General features: G+C 41.0%; 1 pseudogene; it reads right to left on the reverse strand.

Moving 5' to 3' along the window:
- Positions 1–2217: 2217 nt before the first annotated feature.
- Positions 2218–5197, reverse strand: LOC131920397 (cofilin-1-like; annotated as a pseudogene).
- Positions 5198–23438: the final 18241 nt, after the last annotated feature.

Consider the following 23438-nt stretch of genomic DNA (forward strand, 5'->3'; position numbering starts at 1 on the left):
GGTTGTTCTGAGAGGCCGTGGCAGTAAGGTAGGCCATGGAAAACTAAAATGAATTAAAAGAGCAAATTTGATCATTTCCAATGCATTATGCAATGGGAAGTTAACACACCACCCAACTTAACTAAACACTCGGTTCAGGTTCAAATGGTCTGTACTGGATTGGTCACCATATGCTTCCTGGCTCCTTCCGTCCCTGTGCTTCCCGGTCTTTGCGTTCCTGTCCTCCTGGCTATCTTTTTCACGCCCTCACATGGCTGTCTTGATTCCAGGTGTGAGCTACCATGCTTGGTATCAAGAGGAGTTCCTATCATCTTGTAAGTGCTCACTAGTTTGTGATTGTGTGTGTGTGTGTGTGTGTGTGTGTGTGTGTGTGTGTGTGTGTGTGTTTGCCATTGTCTTTCTCGATAGCCCCGGCTGTTCTGGAACTCACTATGTGAACTATAGACTGGGCTGGACTTGATGGCCTTGAACTCACAGATACACTTGCATCTGCCCCCTGAGTGCTGGAATTAAAGGTGTGCACCTCCATATCTGACCTTATGTATGTGACTATTAAAGATATGAATTTCTAGTTATAGCAAGAGTTGTAATAATAATGATTATTAATAATTACCACTGCTACCTTCCAGAAACAAACAGCATTAACATCAGTGACCATCGTTTCAGGTATTTTCCTTTGGGTTCTTTAATAAAATAAGATAAAATTGTTGGAGAAATTAAAATGTAACTAAAGAACAAAGTTCTTAGTGTAAATTTTGAATATTTGTACAAAATATTACTACTTAAAACTCAAAGTATACAAGTTTAACTTTGATTTGATTTGATGACAAAGGAAAATGTAAAATTTTAAGTGACCTTTTTACTGTAAGCTTCATGATCACCACAAAGACTCCACTCCTTACTGCAAAGCACTAAGTCATTAAAGGTATTATCATTTATTTTCTTATTTTTTTTGGGGGGGGACAAGTTTTCTCTGTATAGCCCCAGCTATCCTGGAACTCACTCTGTAGACCAGGTTGGTCTCTCTCTTTTTTTTTTTTTAAATTTATTTTATAATTAATTTAATTTTACATATCAGCCGCAGATTCCCCTGTCCTCCATCCTCCCACCCCCCAGCTTTCCCCCACAATCCACACCCCATTCCCACCTCTTCCAAGGCTAGGTCTCCCATGGGGAGTCAGCCCAACCTGGTAGATTCAGTTGAGGGAGGTCCAGTCCCCTCTTCTCTACATCAAGGCTGAGCAAAGTGTCTCACCATAGGCACTAGTTTCCAAAAAGCTGGCTCATGCACTAGGGACAGGTCCCGGTCCCACTGCCTGGGGGCCTCCTAAACAGTTGAAGCTAAATAACTGTCTCACTTATCCAGAGGGCCTGGTCTAGTTCCATGGGGGCTCCTCAGCTACTGGTTCACAGTTCATGTGTTTTCACTAGTTTGGCTATTTGTCCTTGTGCTTTATCCAATCATGGTCTCCTTATCTCTTGCTCATATAATCCTTCCTCTCTTTCACCGATTGGACTCCTGGAGCTTTACCTGAGGCTTGGCCGTGGATCTCTGAATCTGCTTCCATCAGTCATTGGATGAGAGTTCTATCATGACAGTTAGGGTGTTCGGCTATCTGATCACCAGAGTAGGTCAGCTTAGGCACTCTGACCAGGTTGGTCTCTAACTCAGCCTGTCTCTTCCTCCTGTGTGCTGGGATTAATGTCAGTACTGCCCAGACATTTTTTACACTGAAGATCTTGTACTTATCCTGTTTCTAGAAACAGCTAGGATCAAGAGGAAAAAGATGACATCCACCTGGCACTAGGATGTCATTTTCATAACATTCCATTTACACATAGAGCTAAACACACAAGCACAGAGTCATTACTGTGGTTAAAAGTTGGCAGCATGGGATGAGGTGTTGGGGTGTCATTAAAAAAAATAAGAGCTCCTCAAAACTACATGCCTGGGAGGGGACTTGGTCTACTTCAACCCAAGAAGAACTGGAAGACCAACAGCAGTTTGGGAAGACCGGAACTGTGGAGGATGGAGAGAGAAGACTGTGGTCTGAGGAAATGGGGTGGGGGGATGTTTGGCAACTGGGGTGAAGGGATTGCCCTTCCCCTGCTGGGATCCCCCTAGCTCTTCTAGTCTGGTAGGAAAGGGGCAGCCTGTAACCCCCCAAGAGCAGGTCTGGGGCTGCTAGATGCTCTAGGCAGGGGGATAGAGGTGGCTCACAAAGGCCTGCCCTCCAGGAAGATGACTATGCTGCCTCCTAGCTTTTCTGCCAGGGTTCAGGGCTCATTGACCTCCTTGTAGCAATTCACTTGTAATTTATGCATGATCCCTGTCAACTTCTTCTTTTTTTTCTAATAGGAAAACTATTAAATCACTTTATTAGACAATTCCGATTTATAAAACTTGCCGGTGAGCTCTCACACTTTTCCATAACTTACACATTCCCAAATTTTATTTATTAATCATATCAATTTACTCATTTGGTCTTAACCACCAAGACACACTCACACCTTTTTCATGGTTTTCATGGGTCTTACATCTTCATAAGTCAATGTTAAACTGTAGTTTTATGAGTCCCCAAAAAGTGGAAATTCAAGAGAGAAGAATATTTCTGTTACAAAGCTGAGGGAATATGTCCAATAGTTACATGATTTCCTGGTACTGCTAATGACTATCACTGGCCATGTATGCCTCGAGTGCAGTCATGGAGTGTGGCTTTTCATACTCATTAAAGATAACAGCATTCATCATATGACCTGCACTCTATATCCCTAGGGATGTACCATTAATGGGCCCTGGACAAATGGCCTTTGAGGGAGCTTAAATGTAGATGCTTACTATGAGATGGGCTAGAATGACTCATCCAGTGGTTACTATGGACCAGGTCCTGAGCTAAATGCTGAAGAAACATAAATTCCCTCTGAATGTGGGCCCACTTTAGAGACTCAGACATCTTGATGAGAATGCGACATCAAGAAGCCTTCTTGACTTCTAATGCCATGGCAGCTTCTTCTTGATGGCATCCTTGGAGCTGGCATAGAGCGCTGGGCTCTTGAGGGTTGCGTTATCAGGTGCCCAGATGATGGACACCAGGGTCCCCCTTCTTGTTCTCCTGGTCTCTAGCTTGCATTGTCAAGAGCATAGCCATGGTCCTTGACCAAGGTAATGTAGGGGGTCCTTCATAGTCTATCCACATCTTCTATCAGGATCTCCCTGCTCACCTCCAGGATGATGTTCCAGTCCTCAGGCAGAAGAGCACTGCCTTCCTGAGTTTCTTTACTTTTTCTGGCATTGAGGACTTGCACTTCTTCATTTCATTGAACACCTGATGACACCATCAGAGGCAACCATGCCAGAGGGCTTATTTCTGGAAGGGAAAGGGAGACACAGACAAGTGCAGAAGAACTGAGCTGAGAGATGCAGTTTCAGATAGGATCTGACTGCAGTATCACTTAAAAAATATTTATTTTTTATTTTTTGAGATTATAATATAATTACATCATTTCCCAATTCCCTTTCTTCTCTCTGAACACCTCTCCATGCTTTCTTTCAAATTCATAGCCTCTTTTTTCCATTAATTCATATATATATATTTCTACATGCATAAATACAATATTAGTCTGTATAATATTACTTGTGCATATGGTATTATTATTATTATTTTTTTTTGGTTTTTCGAGACAGGGTTTCTCTGTGTAGCTTTGCGCCTTTCCTGGAACTCACTTGGTAGCCCAGGCTGGCCTGGAACTCACAGAGATCCGCCTGGCTCTGCCTCCCGAGTGCTGGGATTAAAGGCGTGAGCCACCACCGCCCGGCGGTATTATTGCTTTTAAACTACCTTTGGATTTTGATCCGCTGCCTTGAAAGCTTACATTTTTTTTCTCCTACCTTTGCATTATCTACCCACTAGGTTTTGTTGGTTGTATAGTGCTCAGTCTCAAGGTTCATTATCTGCCTGGTGTATAACTTTCAAATGTTCACATTTCAATGAAGCCAGTATTCATCCCCTCTAAAGAGCTCTTTCATCCCACAGGCTTAAATTTTGATTAAACTTATATGATATGATTGGCACTGTTTTCTGTTTTGGCTGTTATAATGAAGCCCCATAGACTAGGTGGATTAAACCACAAAAATTTATTTTTCAGAGTCCCCTAGTCTGGGAAGTTCAGGTTCAAGGTACCTGTACATTCAGTAGCCAGTGGGAGTCCACTTCCTGAGCCAAGGACTGTTTTCTCACTATGCCTTCTTGCAGGAGGACCTATTGGATGTTCTTATTATGAGTACGTTATTCTCACTCTTGAGGGCCATAAACTTGTGACCTAATCACCTCCCTAGGCCCCATACCCAGACATTTTTCCACTGGGGATTGCTTTTCAACAAATAGATTTTTGGAGTGGGAGGGCACACAAACCTTCCAGCCAAGGTACTGGATTTCCTTGGCAAGTGATGTTTTCCATGAGGACCAGAGGGTGGCACTGTAGCACTTCTGTTAAGAGAGTGTCTAGAGCCAACCGGGCCTCGCTCAGCTCCCCCATTTCTTAGTTGTATGACCTTGGGCAAGTTGCTTTCTCAATATCATTGTTTCCTTATTTGAAAGCCAGGGTTAATAAAAGGGCTGACTCCATGGGGTCTTACATGGATTAAATGAGATAATTCAGGCTGTTTAAACTGCTTGGCATACAGTGAGTCCACTCCATTAACTCTGGTTAAGAGAGCTCTCATGCTTTCAGTATTTATTGTCTGCCCTAATTGTCTGCTACCACGCTTAATATGGGAGACCAACAGATAAAACATTCTCCCCTCCAGAGTCCGTATCCTAACATTACACAAACACTGTTGTTTTCATGTCTAATCATCCCCTTTAAAGGGGATGTAGGCGCTCAAATACCACACTGTTTGATATTTCTAGATGTAAAAGTGAGTGATGGTGGGCAAGAAAGGCTGTTGAGTGGGTATATCCAGCCCCATGGAGGCACAGGAGGCTGGGCCAGGTGCTGAGGGACTATTCCGGACTGATTCTCAGGAAGAGGTCCCCAGCGAGGAGTGCAGAGCAGCTGTCTCCGACAGATTCATTTCCAAAGTCAAGTGTGTTTTGCCTTAATACTGATATCCCTCCTGTGAAGGTGCATGCTGTTTGCTCAGATGTTGGTCACATTTTGATAATCATTTAACCTTTATTTATTCTGCATACCCCATGGTGTAGCTAAACACCTCTGACTGCTGGGAAATCTACCCGAGATAAGATGGCTCTTCTCTGGAGGTCCTACTCAATGAAATTCTCCACCAGTCACAGATAAGTCAGTTTCATTGAGCCCAGACAGTATCTCACAAGTCTGATTGGTAGGCAAATGCAGCATTTTTCATTAATAAGAAAAATGGGGACAGTTTTGGGACCTCTGATGAAGCCTCCTTCTCTTCTCCCTCCCATTTTTAATTTATTTAGTTCCCTATTACATACCTCTTGGCATCAGTGACTTCAGCTAATCTGTATCTATTGCAGGACCACAGAGGTGAGAGAAAGTAGAAGAAAGTATCATAAAGGCATTTCAAAATCCCGCTGGCAAATTCCTGAATCTCTTCACACAGGAAACTTCACATTTTCAATTTAATTTAATTTGTATTTTTAAAAAATACATTTTGAAGTATTCTCTAGGCCCTGACATTAAGGTTATAGTGGTTGGATAAGAATAAATTAGGATGCTTTTTACATTCCTGTTTTTTACTTTTAGATAGTATGTAGTCCCTCTGGATCTGTAGGGCATTGGTTCTAGGACCCCTGTGAACGCTAACATCTAAGAATGCTCAGGTCCCTTGTATAAATGGTACAGTGTTTGCATGTAACCTATACAATTCTGCCGCATACTTTAAATCATCTCTGGGTTTCTTAAATAGCTAATACAATGTAAATGCTGTGTAAACGGTATCATACTGTACGCTTAGAGGGTAATAGATGACAAAAGAAAAAGTCAAGTACTTCACTACAGATGCAACAAAAACATTTTCCATATGTTGTGGGTGAAACCTGAGAATGCAGGACACTGATGAGAAGGGAAAACCATAGTCTTGGAATTCTGAATACCTCCTACACGACTTCGGCCTTCCTTCTTCAAGTGATCTCTTTAATCCTAAAGAGGACATTCTCAAATTCTGACCACAGAAGTTGTAAAGCACATGTATTGTTCCTAATCAAGAAAAAAATGTTTCATGAAGTTTGGACTCTTGCTTATGAATATCATCTTGTTAGGTCTCCAAATCAAATTCACAGCCATGGGAATTAATGTAGGCGGGGAGTAGCCTGGAGACACTCAGAGCCCAGTCTGTGGGTACCCTGGGCTTTACCCTGAGCTGGGTGTTGGCAGCTTTGTCAAGGAGTGCTGGGAAGACTAGAGTATTTCTGCAGAGACTGTTTTATGGTAGTTGGCACCCTCCGTATGGACATCTTCATAGGACATTGCAGGCAGACCTGTGCTTGTCTGCATGTGGCTACAGAGAGCTTAAGGGATGTCCAGTGACTGAGAAATTGGGTTTTACTTAATGTTTACTTAATATAGACTTAACGATGAATACTCAACAATTGGAGAGGTTCAACTCCGTTAGAGCAACTGGCACATCAGAACTTCCTTTTCTAGGTTTTTCTCTTATGAAGTATAAATATAGAAACATTATTTCCCATGAAAATTTATCATGTCAAGTAACAAGCATTTTGAATGTAAAATGCATATCATACTTTGAAGGCTTAGTATAGAAAAATGAAAACAATTTGTGAATAAGTATGTGTATTGATTATATGCTTGAAGGAAAATATTTTGGACATACTTGCTTAAATGAAATGTTATTAAAATTAATGTCATTTACAAAACATTAGAAAATTTAGAATATTTAAAACTACACATGTAATTCTCATGGTATTTTATAGGACAACTTTGGTGTAGACCCAAAAATTCCAGAAAGAATTTATTTTTTTATAAGGAATTAATATGTATTTTGTTTTTTCTCAAACACAATATAGACATTATAATCAAATCAATTCATCTAAAAAAGAAAACTCTGGAGCTAGAGATGGCTCAGTAGATAAGAACACTTGCTGTGTACACAGGAGGGGATCCCAGCACCCATATGATAAGCTATGTGTGGCCATACATGCTGTAATCCCAGAACTGTGGGGAGACAGAGATAGGAGGTTTATTGGGGCTTCCTGGCCAGCAGCCTAGTCTCAGGTTCAGTGAGATCCTATCTCAAAGAAGAGGCACAGAATGATAAAGCAGAGGACCAGATGTCCTCTCTGGCCTCTGCTGTATACTTACAGGTGCACATAGTACCACTCACATGTGTGCAAATGCCATACCTATAGTGCGTGCGCGCGCGCGCGCGCGCGCGCGCGCGCGCACACACACACACACACACACACACACACACACACACACACACACACACAGAGGCAAATCTTTGGTCATCAGAACCTTAGAGCTCCAGTCTTGGAACCATTTTCATACATCATGAGCTCTCCACCCCTGGTTTCAATCGCCTGGAGAGCCTACAGTTTTCTCTTACTATGACTCAGTTACGTTTGTATACTTTGACATATATGTATTCTTTGAAGCAACAGTCACTCGTGCTCTGAGAGCCTGGCACATCTCAAGTGAACCCACTGGAAGTTATAAACATGGCAGAACATGAACAATGGCGTCAGGAGACCCCTACCTTGGACACTAGAAGCTGAACTACAACGCCGCTGTTGTCAATGCCTAAAGCTCTGTTTGGTTTAGCACAAGTATAAATGCCATTCAGGCTTGTGGTCACTTTGTGGAGATCTAGCGATCTTTCCTGGAGTGTTTTTAATAGAAGAACCCAGGCTTTCACTAATTGAATGTCACCAGCTACCTGATAATGTCAATGGAGCTGAATGTTATCATCTGAGAGTGACTTCTAGCTTCTGGGGAAGGCTGAGGGGAAGCTCGAGTGTATGAGAGCAACATGAAAGATGGTGATAATATGGCCACGGAAGGCTGCCATGATTGATTGGCCATTAAAAAGAATTTATAGCACTTCAATCTTTTTGCCTTGTGAAGCCCGCCTGAATGGGCCACTCTAATGATTGGATTTAGAACTATGTTGAAAGATCAGCTAGACTTATCAACTGGGCTTTGATGTTAAATTGACCCTGGATTTGGAATCACAAAGACTCAAGGGGATTGGAATGCCGACCCTCCTCCCGGCCAGCTAAGCGACTTTTGGCAAATGATGTCAAACTTCTTGGGCCTCATTTTCTCACTCTTGAAATGGGTGTGATACTGGCTTTCTCACCTACATGCAGTGGGCACACGGTAATTGCCTTGAGTCACTCACCACTGTTCTATCCCTCCTTGGTATGCTTCCCCACTCCCCAGGCCATGGTTTTCTGAACCAGCCCTTAACTGTGTGATGACACTGGAATTCCATGCCTACTGTCACCTCCTGGCCACCACCTCCACCACCATTTCCCCAGTTGCTAACATCTGTAAGAGTGTTTACTTGTGCCAGGAATTTTCCCTCTTATTTCCTCAAACACAAGCTGCTTCTTCTTCTTCTTCTTCTTCTTCTTCTTCTTCTTCTTCTTCTTCTTCTTCTTCTTCTTCTTCTTCTTCTTCTTCTTCTTCTTCATCTTCTCCTCCTCCTCCTCCCCCTCCTCCTCCTCTTTCACCTTTTTTCATTCTTTTTAGGAGCTGAGGACTGAGCCCAGGGTCCTGCACTGCTAGGCAAGTGCTCTGCCACTGAGCTAAATCTCCAATTCTCCAATCCCCTCACACAAGCTTTTGAAGAAATGAGGATCTTAAGACTTAGGAAGGTTAGCTAATTTGCTTAGGAAAATTATTCCTTGTTATAGTTAGAAACAACCGAAATTCAAGTGTATGTCCGACTTAGAAGCATTAGTAGCAATTACAAATTGCCTTCGGGTCTCAGAAGCATTGATTACTGAGAAGATTCTGCAGTTGCAGGCTGGCTCCTCTGAAGACCTTGTTTGTGTTCAGAGAGCACTTCCACCCCCGCCTTACCCCCCAAAGACCTGCAAGGGCTAGTCTCACCTGTGGCTTAGTTTACTTCTTTCTGGTGAGGATTTCATTTTTAAGAAATTAAATTAGAAAAAGAAAATCAGCTAGCTTTCATTATTGCAAGCATCAAATACTATTTCTATGAGAGTGAAGGCCAAAGCAATAATATGTGTAAGGCCATGACAGGCTTGGGGAATGAGTCAGTGAGAAGTTGTTCCCTTTAAGCATGATTACAAAGGTAAACAAACCTGCTATACAGTGAGTGCATGACGCTGTGCCATCCCTTCCAAGTGCTGTAGACTAAGCCTGTCTTACGTCTTTGTAGGGTCGATAAGGAAAATGGTGAAAGAAAAGCAAAAATAGCATGTGTGCCAAAAATGGGTGAGAACATGTCTTTGTTGAGCTCTGCACGGGACCCCACTCCCTTCCAATGCTTCCTTTCTAAAGAGGGAGACCATTGCTTCTGATGGTTATTTGGAAAACTTGAGAGAAATTTTGTATTTTTTTTTTTTTACTTGAATAAGGCCTGTTCAATAAGGGCTGTTTAACTTGATCCATCAGCAAATATGTGTTAATCATTCTGCTTCAATCAATAAGTTATCAGCATTTAAACTATAAGTCAAGCTTTGTTTTAGGCCTTAGAGCTAGATAACCAGTGGATGGCGGAGACTTTTCTGGAGTTTAGCTTCAGGGGAGGAGAGAATAGATACCTGTGATGAGTAAGTGAATATTTGGGCCCAGAGAGTGTGAAGTGAGGAGGCAATGTTGTGAACAGCAGGTATTAAGGAAAAGATGATGTCACCAAAGCCCCTTCGTTTCTTTAGAGCATCTCACACATGACAGACACGAAAAATTATTTGTTGATAACTAACTGAATTTTATCAAGAATTGGTTCTTTTTGTGGCCTTTAAAATATGGATTGGAATTCTAATGAAAAACTGAAAGGGGGTGGACCCCAATGGGAAGAGAAGTAGGGAGGAGCTTGGAGGAGTAGAGGGAGGGGAAACCATAATCAGGATATATTATATAAGAAAAAAGCTGTGTTCAATAAAATGAAAAAGATAAATAAAATATGAATTCAAGCTCTATGTATAAATACCCTTATTACAAGTAAGCTCTACAAATAGAACTTTTCTTTGTGCATGTGCTTTCTTGCATGTATGTGCATGTGCATGCCTGTATAACTGTACTACCATCACAGCATGTGTGTGGAGGTCAGAGGACAACCTCCAGTGACTGTCTTCACCTTGTTTGACCATTGTGTGTCTTGTCTTCACCCCCCTAGGCTTACACACATGTGAGCTATTGCATCTGGCTTTTGCACGGGTCCAAAGGACTGATCAGTATCTTAGCCATTGAGCTATCTCCATAGCTCCCATAATAAGCCTTTTCTAAGAGTGCTGCTCACCCACTGGGAGCAGCAGAATTAAAGTTATTGCTCCTCTGATGTGTTCCACAAAATATTTACCAAGAATCCCATCTGGCTGTGGTTGTGACGGTTTTATCTTCTTGTTCAATGTCATGTGGCTGTGTTAGGTAAAATGCAAGTTTAAGGGTCCCATCATGGACTACCAGGACATTTTTAATCCCTCACTGTCTTCGCACAAGCAAAAGTCAGTGTTTGTCATTTTGAGGAGACATTGAGGGGTCTAAATATATGCTCTTACTTACTACACCTCCTTGCTCGGGGGAAGCTTATGTAAGGTATTGAAAACAAACAGCAGTTGATCCCCAGGAGGAAAAAAAAAAACATTTTTTTGCTGTAAACCATTTTTATTGCAAACCTTGGAGTGGAACCTACCCTGTAGGTTCCCGAATGAATCAGATTCTGCTGATGATAACTTGGTTCTGTCATTTCATGAAATAGTTGCAACTGAACTTAGTTTTGTGGTCCTTTTATCACAAAGGAAATTCAGAAACAGGAACAGATTCTTGGCTAAGTGCCAGGGTCCTGGGTTCACACGGGGGAGGCAGGAAGTGATGAAAGAGGCCACAGAGAGGACCACCAGGATCTCTTGGGTCTCCTGGCACGTACATCACCGTGGCAATATACTACCAGTGCTTATGAAAGTTAGCCGAGAACACTGCTTGAATTGGGAAGGGCAACATGCCATTCACTGATTTTGTTTTTCCTTATCAATGATGTTTACTGTTGGAAACGCATATGCAGCATAAACAGTGTAGTTTTAACCACTTTCAGGCATATATTTGATGCCACTAGTTACATTCACGGTGCTTGGGAACTGCTACCACTGTTTCTAGTTTTCATCACCTCTTTTGTTGTCAGAACTCCGTGAGTGTTAAGCCTTAACTGTCCGTCTGTCCTGCTTCTCTCAGACCCTGCTAATCTCTAACGTATTTCCTGAGAGCTCTCCGATAATGGATAATTCAGATGAATAGAATCATACAATATTTGTTCTATTGTGTCTGATATGTTTCACTTAGCATCATGTTTCTGAGGTTCTTCCATTTGGTACTATATGTTAGGACCTCATTCTTTTATGCAGCTGAATAATATTCCAATGCAGGCATTTACAACAGTACTTGGTGCTTCTGATCTTTGGTTATTGTGAGGAATACTGCTTTGAACATTGGGTTACAACTTTCTATTTGTACTCTTGTCCTTGTGTTCAGTTGCTTAGAGTACATAAGCAGGAGAGGATTGCTGGTTCATTCATACAGTAATCCTGTGTGAAGCTTTCTAAGGACTTATTTAACTGTTTACTGAAGCAGGCTCACATTTCATACTTCCACTGATACAGGGCTCACACCTCTCCACGTATGAACCATTTGTTATTTTTTGTTTCATAAAAACAACTTATCTCATTAAAACCATTTTAGTATGTGTAAGGTGGTAGCTCATTATGGTTTTCATTAACATTTCCCAAATGACTGATGGTGTTGACGATGTTTTCCTATGGGCTTCATGGTTATTTGTTTATCTTGTCTATTCAAGGGCTTTGCACATTTTAAACATTGTATTGATTCTGTTGTGTTGATAAGTTGGCATTCTTTTCCTTGTATATTTTAGAGTAATATAGTTGGAAATTAGACCCGGGCAACATACGTGATTTGCACATGCTTTCTTCCACATGCTTTCAATTTACTTTGACATGTTTGTGCAGTTAGATTTGCCTCCTTACCATTTTGTTGCCTAAACATTGGTTTTTCCTATTGATGAATACATTCCCCAACAGGAGGTCGTGTTTCTCCATGCTGTACTTGAAGTTACACAGTCTTAGCTTCTACACTCAGGTCACTGATTTTCAGTTAATTTTGTATATAATGCAAGTTAGGGTTCATTCTTTTGCATGTAGAAAGTTGCCCTCGTTCACTGTTCTTTTTATTCTTACCTCAGGTACTTTTTTTCTGCTTTTCCTATGTCTTCGAATGAATTTACTTATATCAACATGAAAAAACAAGGCAAAATGAAATTATCAGTCTTTTATGGTCCCTTATTTCGGATACTTAGGGTTATTTGTTTTAGAGACAATTAGTATCCACATACTTCTTTTACTTGGTAGGAATATAATATACATTTTTGAAGGTACTTACCATGAAGAGAGTTATCAGCTTTTATGGACAACTTGAAACAGAGGTTTGCCAGTATTCTTTAGGGTTAGATCACCATCTTCACAGTTCCTTCAGAATGACAGAAGTCACCCTGACTTCACAGCTTGGCAGCTGCTGATATGGTGGGATTAGTTTAGCATCCAGAAGATAATCAATATGTGTGTGCTGACTGACAGGCTGGAGATGCCTCTGGCAGAATCTCAGTTCCATTTCCACTTGACAGCTCAGGACCCATAACTGTGTCTGCTCATCTTTCAACACTTTCCTTTGCTCAAGGAGACACGTGGCTTTTCTCTATGAGTAGATGGCTTGCCTTAATGGAAGGTAATAGTTCCTGTGAGAAGCTGAAATTTCTCAAGTAACTTTAAGAAATTATCTTGAGCATCTATTAGAGGTTAAATGTTAAGCAGGGCATTGGGAAACTAGGAAGAATCAGTAACAGTTACTGTTCAGGGATGCTTAATGGGGCAGCACAGGCAGGAGGTACGCATGCATTCAGGTGTACTAACCCATTGAAGACGGAAGACAATGCCTTCAGAAATATTTAAGTGTGGATATTTTTTAGAAGTGTGGCATGAAGGTTTGGGTCCCATTGTTCTAACAGCTCAGCCGCTGCTCTGAGAATCACCACCAGTGTGCTGAGAACTGGTTATATGTTTAAATTCTCTGAGCCCTGGTTTTTCCTTTTGTGCAATGATGACTCATGTATTCAGATTGTTGTCATGAAAACTACACATCGGGATAAAATTGGCCGATATACCGAACACTCACGTTCACAGAGTGGCACTGCATTTGGTTGAAAACATTGGCCTACATACATTGCACAAATCCTGAGTTTAATTGTGATATTTCCATACATGCACATACTTGGATTGTCATTTTTCCAAAGATTGTCTCACAATAAGGCAGACTCTGCCCTGTGTTCTTCAGTGGGAATTAGGACTTTGGAGTTAACATCTGTGTTCCTAGCTGGTAGCTAGTAAGTAAAGAGCTGGAATTTGAGGCTACCCAGTCTATTCACAGACATGTTAGCCATGACTACATATTGCCTTATACTGTCTTGTGGTCACTTACTTGAAGGAGCAATTATTTGGAATTAAAAAAAAAAAGATGATCATGGAAGGATTCTTGGGAGAATTAGGCTTTGAACTTGGCCTTGAGGCATAATGGAAAAACTGGTTTCTCTCTCTCAACTCTAATATAAATACATGGTGGTGGATTAATGCTGTGAGAGAAAAACAGTATTTTGATTGTTTTTTTTTTTAATGCCCCGGGGTTAAGACTTATCTGCCAACCTCCTCCTGATATTTATTAAACTTGACGATGATGCCACGTTTCTCCAACCATCACATTTCACTATTCAACACGGTGAATGACAGAGTCTCCCACAAGAGCTGTGGTGTGAAGTGGAGGATAAGGCTGCAGTCGAGGTCTGTCACTCAGGGTTAGGGCTTTCATTACCTTTGGCAGGATGTGAAAATTGGAGGTTAAAAGGGGGCATGAGTTGAATTTGCTTCTCTGGGGCTATCCCTAGCTTTTCAATAAATACTCTTGATATTGGAGAAATGTCAAAAAACCCCAAAGCCTTGCAATCTGGTAAAAATGGCAGTTTCCTCTGCCCAACTTAGAATGCTGCCAAGCTATAAGCCCATCTGTTGACTTGTTGATAATACACACAGCACACAATTACGGGAATTAGTCCAATTTGTACTCACTATGATTGTGTGAGCACATTCTTCTAGAATGATTGACAGTACATGATATTTTGAGGTCTTTTTATTCCCTGTATTAATATAATATGAACTGTGAAAAGATTAAAGGCTCATTTACATAACCTGAGATAAAAGGGGGTGAAATATTGTAATTATCCTTTCAAGCTAAATTTTCACTGCTATTTAAATTAACCTATGCAGAGAGCAAGTTAACCCCAAAGAGAGCTCTTGACTTGAAATTTATTTGTGAAATCAGCAATGTTTATAAACTGGCCAGTCAATTAGCCGTGCGTTTCTGAGATGCCTCCTGTGATGGGGAAGATGAGGAGGAGTCGGGGATCGCTTCGCTGCTGTAGGGCATTTTAATTTTTCTCCAATCATGCTCCATTTTTATTTGGGTAAAATAGACAAGATCATTATAACTGGCCATGTCTTTTTGGTTTTTCAAAGTGCCGAGCTAGAAAGACTAATGGTCTGCCATGAGGAAATGTGGGTTTCTGCTACATGCGAATTCTGTCACTTCCCGAGAGTGCTACGGCTTCTCAGGTCCAGGGTGTTTAAACTCCCACTGTCCTAAATGACATTAGTGACTTAGAAGTTCTGCAGGGCCCAATGACAGCTTGCAGGTATGACCAGAAAGACATGTAATTAACTGGGCATTTAAAATCCTACTAAATTAAATTATGTTCTAAATCCAAAATAATTTTTAACAAACCTGAAATTCAGAGTTATAAAAACTAGATTATTGTAATGTTTATTTTCACTTTAGCATTAGAAAGATTTTAGAGGATAGGGATAATATTATTTGTTCAATGTTTTGATTTCCATTAAAAATTAAATAAAATATTAGAATTAAAAAAATGTATTTTTACTAACCCTGAAATTCACAGTTAAATCCCTTGAGATTTCCAAAAGGAATTCAAAAGATGCCTGCTTTAATCTAAACACATACTGTATTTCACAGTTTCTGAGGTCTGTGTCATGGGCATGTTTTATTGAGTGTCTCTGTTTCAATGTGTTGGTAGACACAATGTCAGCCACAGCTGCCATCTCAATAGACCAGCTCCCCTCCATGAGGAGAGAATTCATTCCTGCCTCTCCCAATGTGATTCCTGGAAGAAGCTGGTGTGGATAGCCCTTCAGAACAAGGGCCTTAATTTTTGCTTAGCTGGCTCGAGACCTCTCTGACTGCCTTGCCATGTAGATATCACAGGGTAGCTTAAAACATGGCCATAGAGTTTCTCTGAGTGCTTGAGAGAGTTCTGAAAGAGAATTAAACATCCAAGATATCAGCCAGATTTTCTGGGACCTGATTCCAGAGGAAGCATCCATGGTTTGACGTATGCTCTAAATTAGAGTAAACCAGTTAAGTCCCAATGGCCCTCCAAGGGAGGACTTTGCTTATAGTGTGAAAATGAGGAGACATGGTCTCTCTAGCATATTTGGGACTGTCTATAAAACATCATCGAACTTATCTCAATTCTCTTTATTTCAGAAAAATGAATATAGAGATTCTTGAATGTACTTTGCTGGGATGGACAAATTACCTTTACAAGGAGACACCATTTATTGAACGATGGTAGACTCCAGTCTTGCTTTGAAATATGTGAAGTATTAGTAAGTTCAGTGGCTTTACAGAACTGTGGATATGTGGATATTAATTATCAAATCAAGTCAAGGGTATAAATGCAGCAACAAAATGGACCACCTTGTTACTGCGATACCCTTTCTAGATTAGCTACAGATTGAGTATAATTGGAGTTTCTTGGTCTTCTCTGTTTCAACATGGCATGAATGCTGATACTTTTCAGTCTGGCCATTGCTTTAGGCATGGTGATAAGTGATTCTCTTTCTGGGACAATAGCTAACAGGACACAACCATCTCCATGTCTGCTTCTCTATCCAACCTCAAATTCTCATCATCTCTGCCGACACTTGCTGGTAAGACAAGATCTGAAACCAGTAACTTGACTTCCAAATATTAGCTTGTCCGGTGACATTTGCATTTCAAATCTGGCTTCATGAAAGGGAAAGCCTTGTCTGGCTAAGGAATTTCAGTGAACAGGTGGAAATGAATTTTTCTTCCACCCACACCGTGAGCAGATGCATCCCCTCCTAACGGTGGAGTCTTGTCTGTGTTTTCAGTCAATCCTTATAGAGCAGGGGCTCTGAGCTCAAGTTCAGTACATTTCTAGGGCAGGGAAGATATAGTAACTAAAATAATAATTGAAAAAAGAACCTTAGTGCTTTTCTTTTATGCATTGTGAGAGAATGAAGAAATAGTCTTTAACTGTGGAGGAGCGTGCTACTCTTATATAGTGGAGTGAAGATTTGTCATCAAGACAGAAATTGTGGGAAGTGGTGCAAATGTCTACTTGGCTCTGGGAATGGGAAGGAAGGATATTGACATAGCTGTAGACTCCTTATTTCCATGCTTGGGAAGTGGCTTTCCAGTTTTTAATTAAGGAGAGTGGGATTAAGAGAAGTTGGGTAGGTTGCCCATTCTTAAAATGGACCTCATGGTGGATCCTGGCTTGTGAATTTGCTATTGGCATTAATTGGGTTAACATACAAGGTACCTGATGAATGCCTGCCCTCTCACTGTTATAATCACTGCTGTGTTCCAACATCATATAGTCAGGAAGGAGCAGGGGAAGAGTATGAGTCAGGATGCCTGACTCACCCTTTTCTGCTTCCTCTCAAATCAGCGGTTTGATAGTTAGTGTGGGGAGGTTGGTGCAGGTGGGTGACAGAGCATGGAAGGAAGGTAAAGAATTGGCCGTGTGGAGAAAAGAGGGTTGGGAGAAGGTTCGTGCAACAAGAGCAACCAAAGGGTGTGGGAGTTGGTGTAGGCAGACAGGAATTGCTGGAGGGTTTAAAAGTCAACTGTGATTTGTTTGAATCTGACATGCTATTGAGTGCCAGGGGAGGGTGTTGGGAGAGTGCGTTATTTGGTCAAAGCAGAGGTGAAGGCAAAGTTTTAGAGACGACATTCTCAGCTATTATTAATAAAGAAGGGAGGAGAAGTTCCTCTATAAGGGACACTAAGACCTAGACGAGGGAACAGCAGGTAGACAAGAACAGAGAAATGACTACACAAGACTGGCACTGGATGTGGCCTCAGCTCTGGTCATGTGTCCTGCAGACCTGGAGTTTGAAGCGTGTTCTGTAGATTCTGTGTAGTTGCTGTCTGAGGATATCCATCAGCAGTGTGATAGTGAGGGATTTTTTTTTTCTGGGCCTTCAAACCTAGGAAGACTTTCTGGTCTACTTTTGTTGGTTTTTGAGAACCAAATGAAGAGCAGGTTCCTACAAAAGGCTACATTAACAGTACAGGCGAGGCTGGCAGGATTGAAACAGAAATACTCACAGGGGAGGGCAATTGCCAGCTGGAAAATCAGTGAGACACTGTGAATCCTAGCTTCTTGGTGTGCACAGGGCCAAGATGGAGTCACACACATGAGAGACAAGGAAAAACACATCACTGGGAGAGAGACTGCTTGCAACAGGGAGAGATACAGGGCAGGGCATTTATGGCTATCCAGACTTTATTTCATGAGATACTGTTATGCCCTCATGATCTTCTTGATTATGGAGAGAGATGAGCAGGGCTGGTCCTCTGTTTACGCACACTAATTGTTTCCTTTCTAAGGCAGACACCATCGACATTTATCAGGAAACTGATTTTCAGTTGTCAGGTCACTGGTTGAAGTACCATGCTCACTTATGCTTTTATGCCATTCTCCTGTTTAATCCATTAAACGAGGCTGACTCAGTGACCGTCCATCCCCACTGCTGCTGCCTCAGTGCATGGTGTCTCATATGTAGACACTTCTTCCCGGTGTGATGGTGTTGTGGAATATCAGTTTAAGATGTGTTACATCCCTTTATGCTATGGAATATTTGTTTAATGATGCAAAGATGTGTTTCATTCTTTAGTTTTACTCTGTAAAGCTGTGGTACTTTGTCTGCCTAAACACCTGATTGGTCTAATAAAGAGCTGACAGGCAATAGCTATGCAGGAGAGGGTTAGGTGGGGCTGCCAGGAAGAGAGAATAAATAGGAGAAGTCTAGGCTCAAAAAAAGAGTGGGCAAGGAGTGAGAAAAGGAAAAGGGGAGAAGGACACCAAGGGCCAGCCACCCAGCCACACAGCCAGCCATGGAGTAAAAAGGAAAGAAAGATATATAGAATAAAGATAAAAAGCCCAGAGGGAAAACATAGTTAAAGGGAAAAGGGATAACTTAAGTTAGAAAAGCTGACTAGAAAAAGCCAAGCTAAGACCAGGCATTCATAAGTAAGAATAAGTCTCTGTGTATTCATTTGGGAGTTGGGTAGCAGACCCCCAAAGAGTGAAAATACCAACTACAGACGGCATTAAAAGGTGAGACCTTCGGAAAGGGATTGGGTCACTAAGGCAGAGTTCATGAATGGATTAGGTCCCAGAGAAGTTTCCACCATCTACAATTTAGGTCATTTGAGGACACAGTGAAAAGGCACCATTTGTGAGCAAAAGGCTTTAACCACACACTGAATTTACTGGTACCTTTTCCTTGGCTTTCATAGTCATTTGAACATTACACTGTAAATATGTGTTGCTTTGACTGGTTGATAAATAAAATGCTGTTTGGCCAGTAGCCATGCAGGAAGTATAGGTGGGATAAGCAGACAAGGAGAATTCTGGGAAGAGGAAGGCTGAGTGAGGAGACACCAGCCCACCATCCAGGGAGGAGCATGTAATGACACACAGGTAAAGCCACAGAACACATGTTGACACATAGATTAACAGAAATAGTCTGAGTTTAAGTGTAAGGGCTAGTCAATAGTAAGCCTGAGCTAATGGCTGAGTAGTTTTAAATAATATAAGCCTCTGTGTGTTTATTTGGGTCTGAGTGGCTACAGACTGGGCGGGACACAGGAAATCTTTCAGCTACAATGTACAGGAAATGTTTTAGTCATAAACCATCCAGTTTATGGCAGTTTATGTTAGAGAAGCCCCATAGAACCCAGATATCCACCTTCAGCCTTGTTACTAGTTATTATCAACCACTTCATCTCTGCTATCTGTAAGGCTATGGTATAGTCTTCTTGCCATGGATTTAGAAGCACAAGAATCAGAGACATTCCTGCTTTATACACCCTGAGGGACCTTGCTTGTATCTCTATCTTACTGCTGGGTATTTCTTTGAGTTGACAGGTCATTGGGGACCTACTACAACCTTCAACATTATTGTTAGTGGAAGACTTTTCTTTTGTTACCTGATCATATTACTTAAATTATCTTATTTTCTGTAAATTTGCTAAGGTTGACACTCTAAGGTAGGATTTTTTTTTGTTAATTCTGGGTTTAGATTTCAGAAATATCAATGTTTCTAAAGATATAAGAGCCCTAAGAGGTCATAAAGAGAATCAGAAAGAGTTAGAAAAGCTTATCCCAGCTTTCTTCCCATTGCACATCAGCACTCTGTAGCAAGCTAAGTGAACTCATTTTTGCAGACTTTGTTCTCCCAGGCCCCACCTTTGTGGGTACAAGCCAATGATGCTCTCCTACATTAGAAGCTGTAGACAATCATATAATGGCTAGTATTTGACTTATTTGTTGTAGATGACCTATGGTGCCTAAAACCTTTCCAAAGTAAATGTGTATAAGGTCTAGGGCATGGTAGCCCTCCTCTCTGGTTTATGAACTTGTCCAGTTCATCGCTTAGTGCTTTCTATTTCCTTGTTCTTTTTGAATTCACAGTTACTTTCCTGTGCCAGATCTTTCACATCTGTCTTTCAGCCTCCAGCCCATTTCTTCCTTAGTGACTCAGGAGCATAGCCCCTCAGTCTAGAATGCTCTCTAAAAGCATACTGCTCACTGAGCTCTTGGAGACAATGTAGGGCATTCTCACAGGGGGAACAGTAAAAGATGTTGAGTCACATGACCTCAGCCCTGTCACTCATGATCTTGGTGACCCTGAGAAAATCAACTGTGAAATGAATTAATAACAGATTCAAGAGAGTAAATATGGTCAAAATGGCAGATATAGTTTAATATATATGAGTTATCAGCAATACTAACATTGATATCCAGGATTAATTGCCAACCATGCTGGCATCCAACATCTGATGAATATTAAAATCTTATCTCTGTCTTCTGCTCTTGTCAAAATGTCTTCTGTGGTTGAATTGCTGTTCTCAAGTCCATAATCAAAGTACATAAGTACATATTAATTATTTAACTATGAGGACAGGTGTATATTATACTTAAGTTTTTCTAAGAACCCCGGTGACCTAGAGCCAGTCACAACAGGATAGAAGCCGTGAAGCAGATGAGTGGCAATAGACAGGTTGAACGACACCAACAATGTCCTGAAAGGAGCGAGAAATGAGAGAATTCTTAATGGTTATGAGAGCTAAGATGATGTCTGCAAAGCATGCTGGGATATTGATAGAAGACAACTGGGACTTACTGGGATTGGGCTCAGGAAAAGCTGCTGATATCTAAATAGTGTTGCAGTGCCTTTCTCAGTGATGTTTGCTTGGTCACTCAGGATGAGAAGGAAATGAGTCACCAAGCACATTTAGCTGTTGCCTCTGGGCACATTCCTTTGAGTATTTGCAGTGACAGTGTTCATATGCCTATTTTCCAGACGAGGACACTAAGGCACAGGGAGTTTAAGCAACCTTGTATAATGTCGGAAGTCTTTTCAGTGGAAGACCTAGTCTCATCTTTTATGTTGTTCTGTCTTTAAAGTCCAGTTCACTGCCACTATATCATACAGCCTGTTTGTCAGCCACTGAACCACCAGAAATAAGTTAAATTGTATGAAATGAACTCTGCTTAAGAAAGGAGGCAGGGAACTAATACATCCCAGGCATATTTAACAAAAAGCTGAAACTTAATCACATAAGCCTTAGCTATTGGGTAAATCTCTTAGGTAGACAAGGCAGGTAGAAGAAAGGAGTTATTGAAATGCTTTATTCTATCTGGTGGAATCCTAAGCAACTGCATTTCATGTTGAAGAGTCACCTTTAATTTGGGGGTCAAGAGGAGGCTTTTGCTTCTCTATTCATAGAGATCCATTCACCCCATTCTGTGTCTCCGAAGAATCTCTCAGCTCAGCTCATAGTTCAGACTTCACAGCTACATTGTTTTCATAGCCTGAGGACGTGGAGGTCATGAAAGTTTTTCTTAAAACAATATCAAGGGTATTAAAATGTGACTACCTGAAGTTTACGGTTCTGTGGTTTCTGCAGTCCAGTGTGAATGATTTCAAATTGATCTGTGAAGTGTTGAACAACTGTGTTTATTACAATCTTATAGATACTTATTGTGAATTTTTTTAATCTCATTGTGGGTTGGTCACTTCTGTTATTTCAGCTCAATTTTTACCTTCAGTTGTATATTTTTCTCTAGCATAACATCAATTTCTTCAGCATTGCATTTTTGACTTGTCCATGAAATAAAGGTCTGTGTTCCTTTGAGAAACACTCCAGAATACACACCTTTTCTTTTGTATAAAATGCTTGGATTGCTTCTGAAACAGCCATGGGGCTCTACAATGTGTCCATTCTGTTTGTCTATAGTCACTTAGATAATTTTCTGAAAATACTGAATAGAAAGAATGGCTACATACATACAATTTAGCTTTAAAACATGTACCAGACCCCAAATTTTAATGAGGCGTAGTCTACAGAGAATTTCTATTGAGTGTAATGGATATAATAGTGTGAAAATAATAGGGACTAGTATTTTTAAGACATCTATGTTGCTTTGAATATTATTTGAGCCATTTGCCCTTTCTTTCTCCCCAGCACCCCTGCTCTTCATCCTGTTCACAAACAGTTGTCTAATACCCATGCTGTGACAAACGTATTCTGGCTTTTGATGTATGTAGGGGAGAGTTATGGCTGGAGTGAGTGGATGAACAGGAGATGAGTGGAAAGGGGGCTGAAGTGATGGAGTGATGGAGAGTAACAGTACCCTGCAGAACCTCTGGCTTGAATGTTATGGGAGCCCCTTGGAGTACTTGAGCAGAGGCATCACATCATCTATTTTTCAAGATTCCTCTGTTACTGTGTTAAGAATAGACTGTAGAGGAAGGAAACATAATGAAAATTTCATGAGGAAACTGAGTAACAATACAAGCAAAAGGGGCAGGGAGATGGCTCAGCTGGTTAAGAGCACTTGCTGCTCTTGTGGAGGGCCCAGGTTGAGTTCCCAGTACTTATCTGGTGGCTCACAATTGCCTGTAACTTCAGGTTCAGGGTATCTGATGCCCTCTTCTGGCCTCTGTGTGCACTGTACACACAAAAGGAACACACACACACACACACACACACACACACACACACACACATATATGCAGAAAAACATACATAAAATAAAAATAAATAAAATCTTTAAAATACAAAACAAACAAAATATGATTGTCAAGAACCATAGTATGGATGTATAGAAGTATAGAGTATGACTAGACTGTGGATTTATTCTGAAGGTAGAATTTGCAGGGGGAGTGCATGTTGGGTATAGGAGAAGGGGCCAGGGAAATTTCCAAAGGAGTTGGATCTGAGTTACCATAAAAAGCTAAGAGTTGTTATTATATTAAGAATGAACAATAAAAATTCAATTTTGGATATGTTTAGTTAGAAATACTTATTGAGTGTCTGGATGGAGATCTTGTCTACACAGCACTATTTGTAAACCCAGAATTGATTAGGGCATTGGGACTGGAGATAACTGTATAGAGTTATGTTTATTACTTTTCTCATTTCTGCCAGGAAATAACTTCAATAAAACAATTTAATGAAGGAGAGGATTATTTTGGCTCATAATTTCAGGGAATATCATCCCATCCTTGTGGGAAAGGCATGGGGCTTATCATGGCTCTGTCTGTGGAAGCAAGAGCTTGTGGTGTGGTCACATGTTGATGGATCAGGAAGCAGAGGGAGTTTGGGATGGGAAGTAGGATATCATTAGACCCAACCATAGTGACTCACGTCATCAGCTAGGTGTCACATTCTGTCCATACAGTGCTGGGGACTAAGTGTTCAAATGTATGAATCTATGAGGAATAGTCACACAGAATCTATAACAGGAGCCTTTACTGTATAGTTAGTATTAGAAACTATGAGACTCA

Source organism: Peromyscus eremicus, chromosome 10 (assembly GCF_949786415.1).
Source record: "Peromyscus eremicus chromosome 10, PerEre_H2_v1, whole genome shotgun sequence".
NCBI lineage: Eukaryota > Metazoa > Chordata > Mammalia > Rodentia > Cricetidae > Peromyscus > Peromyscus eremicus.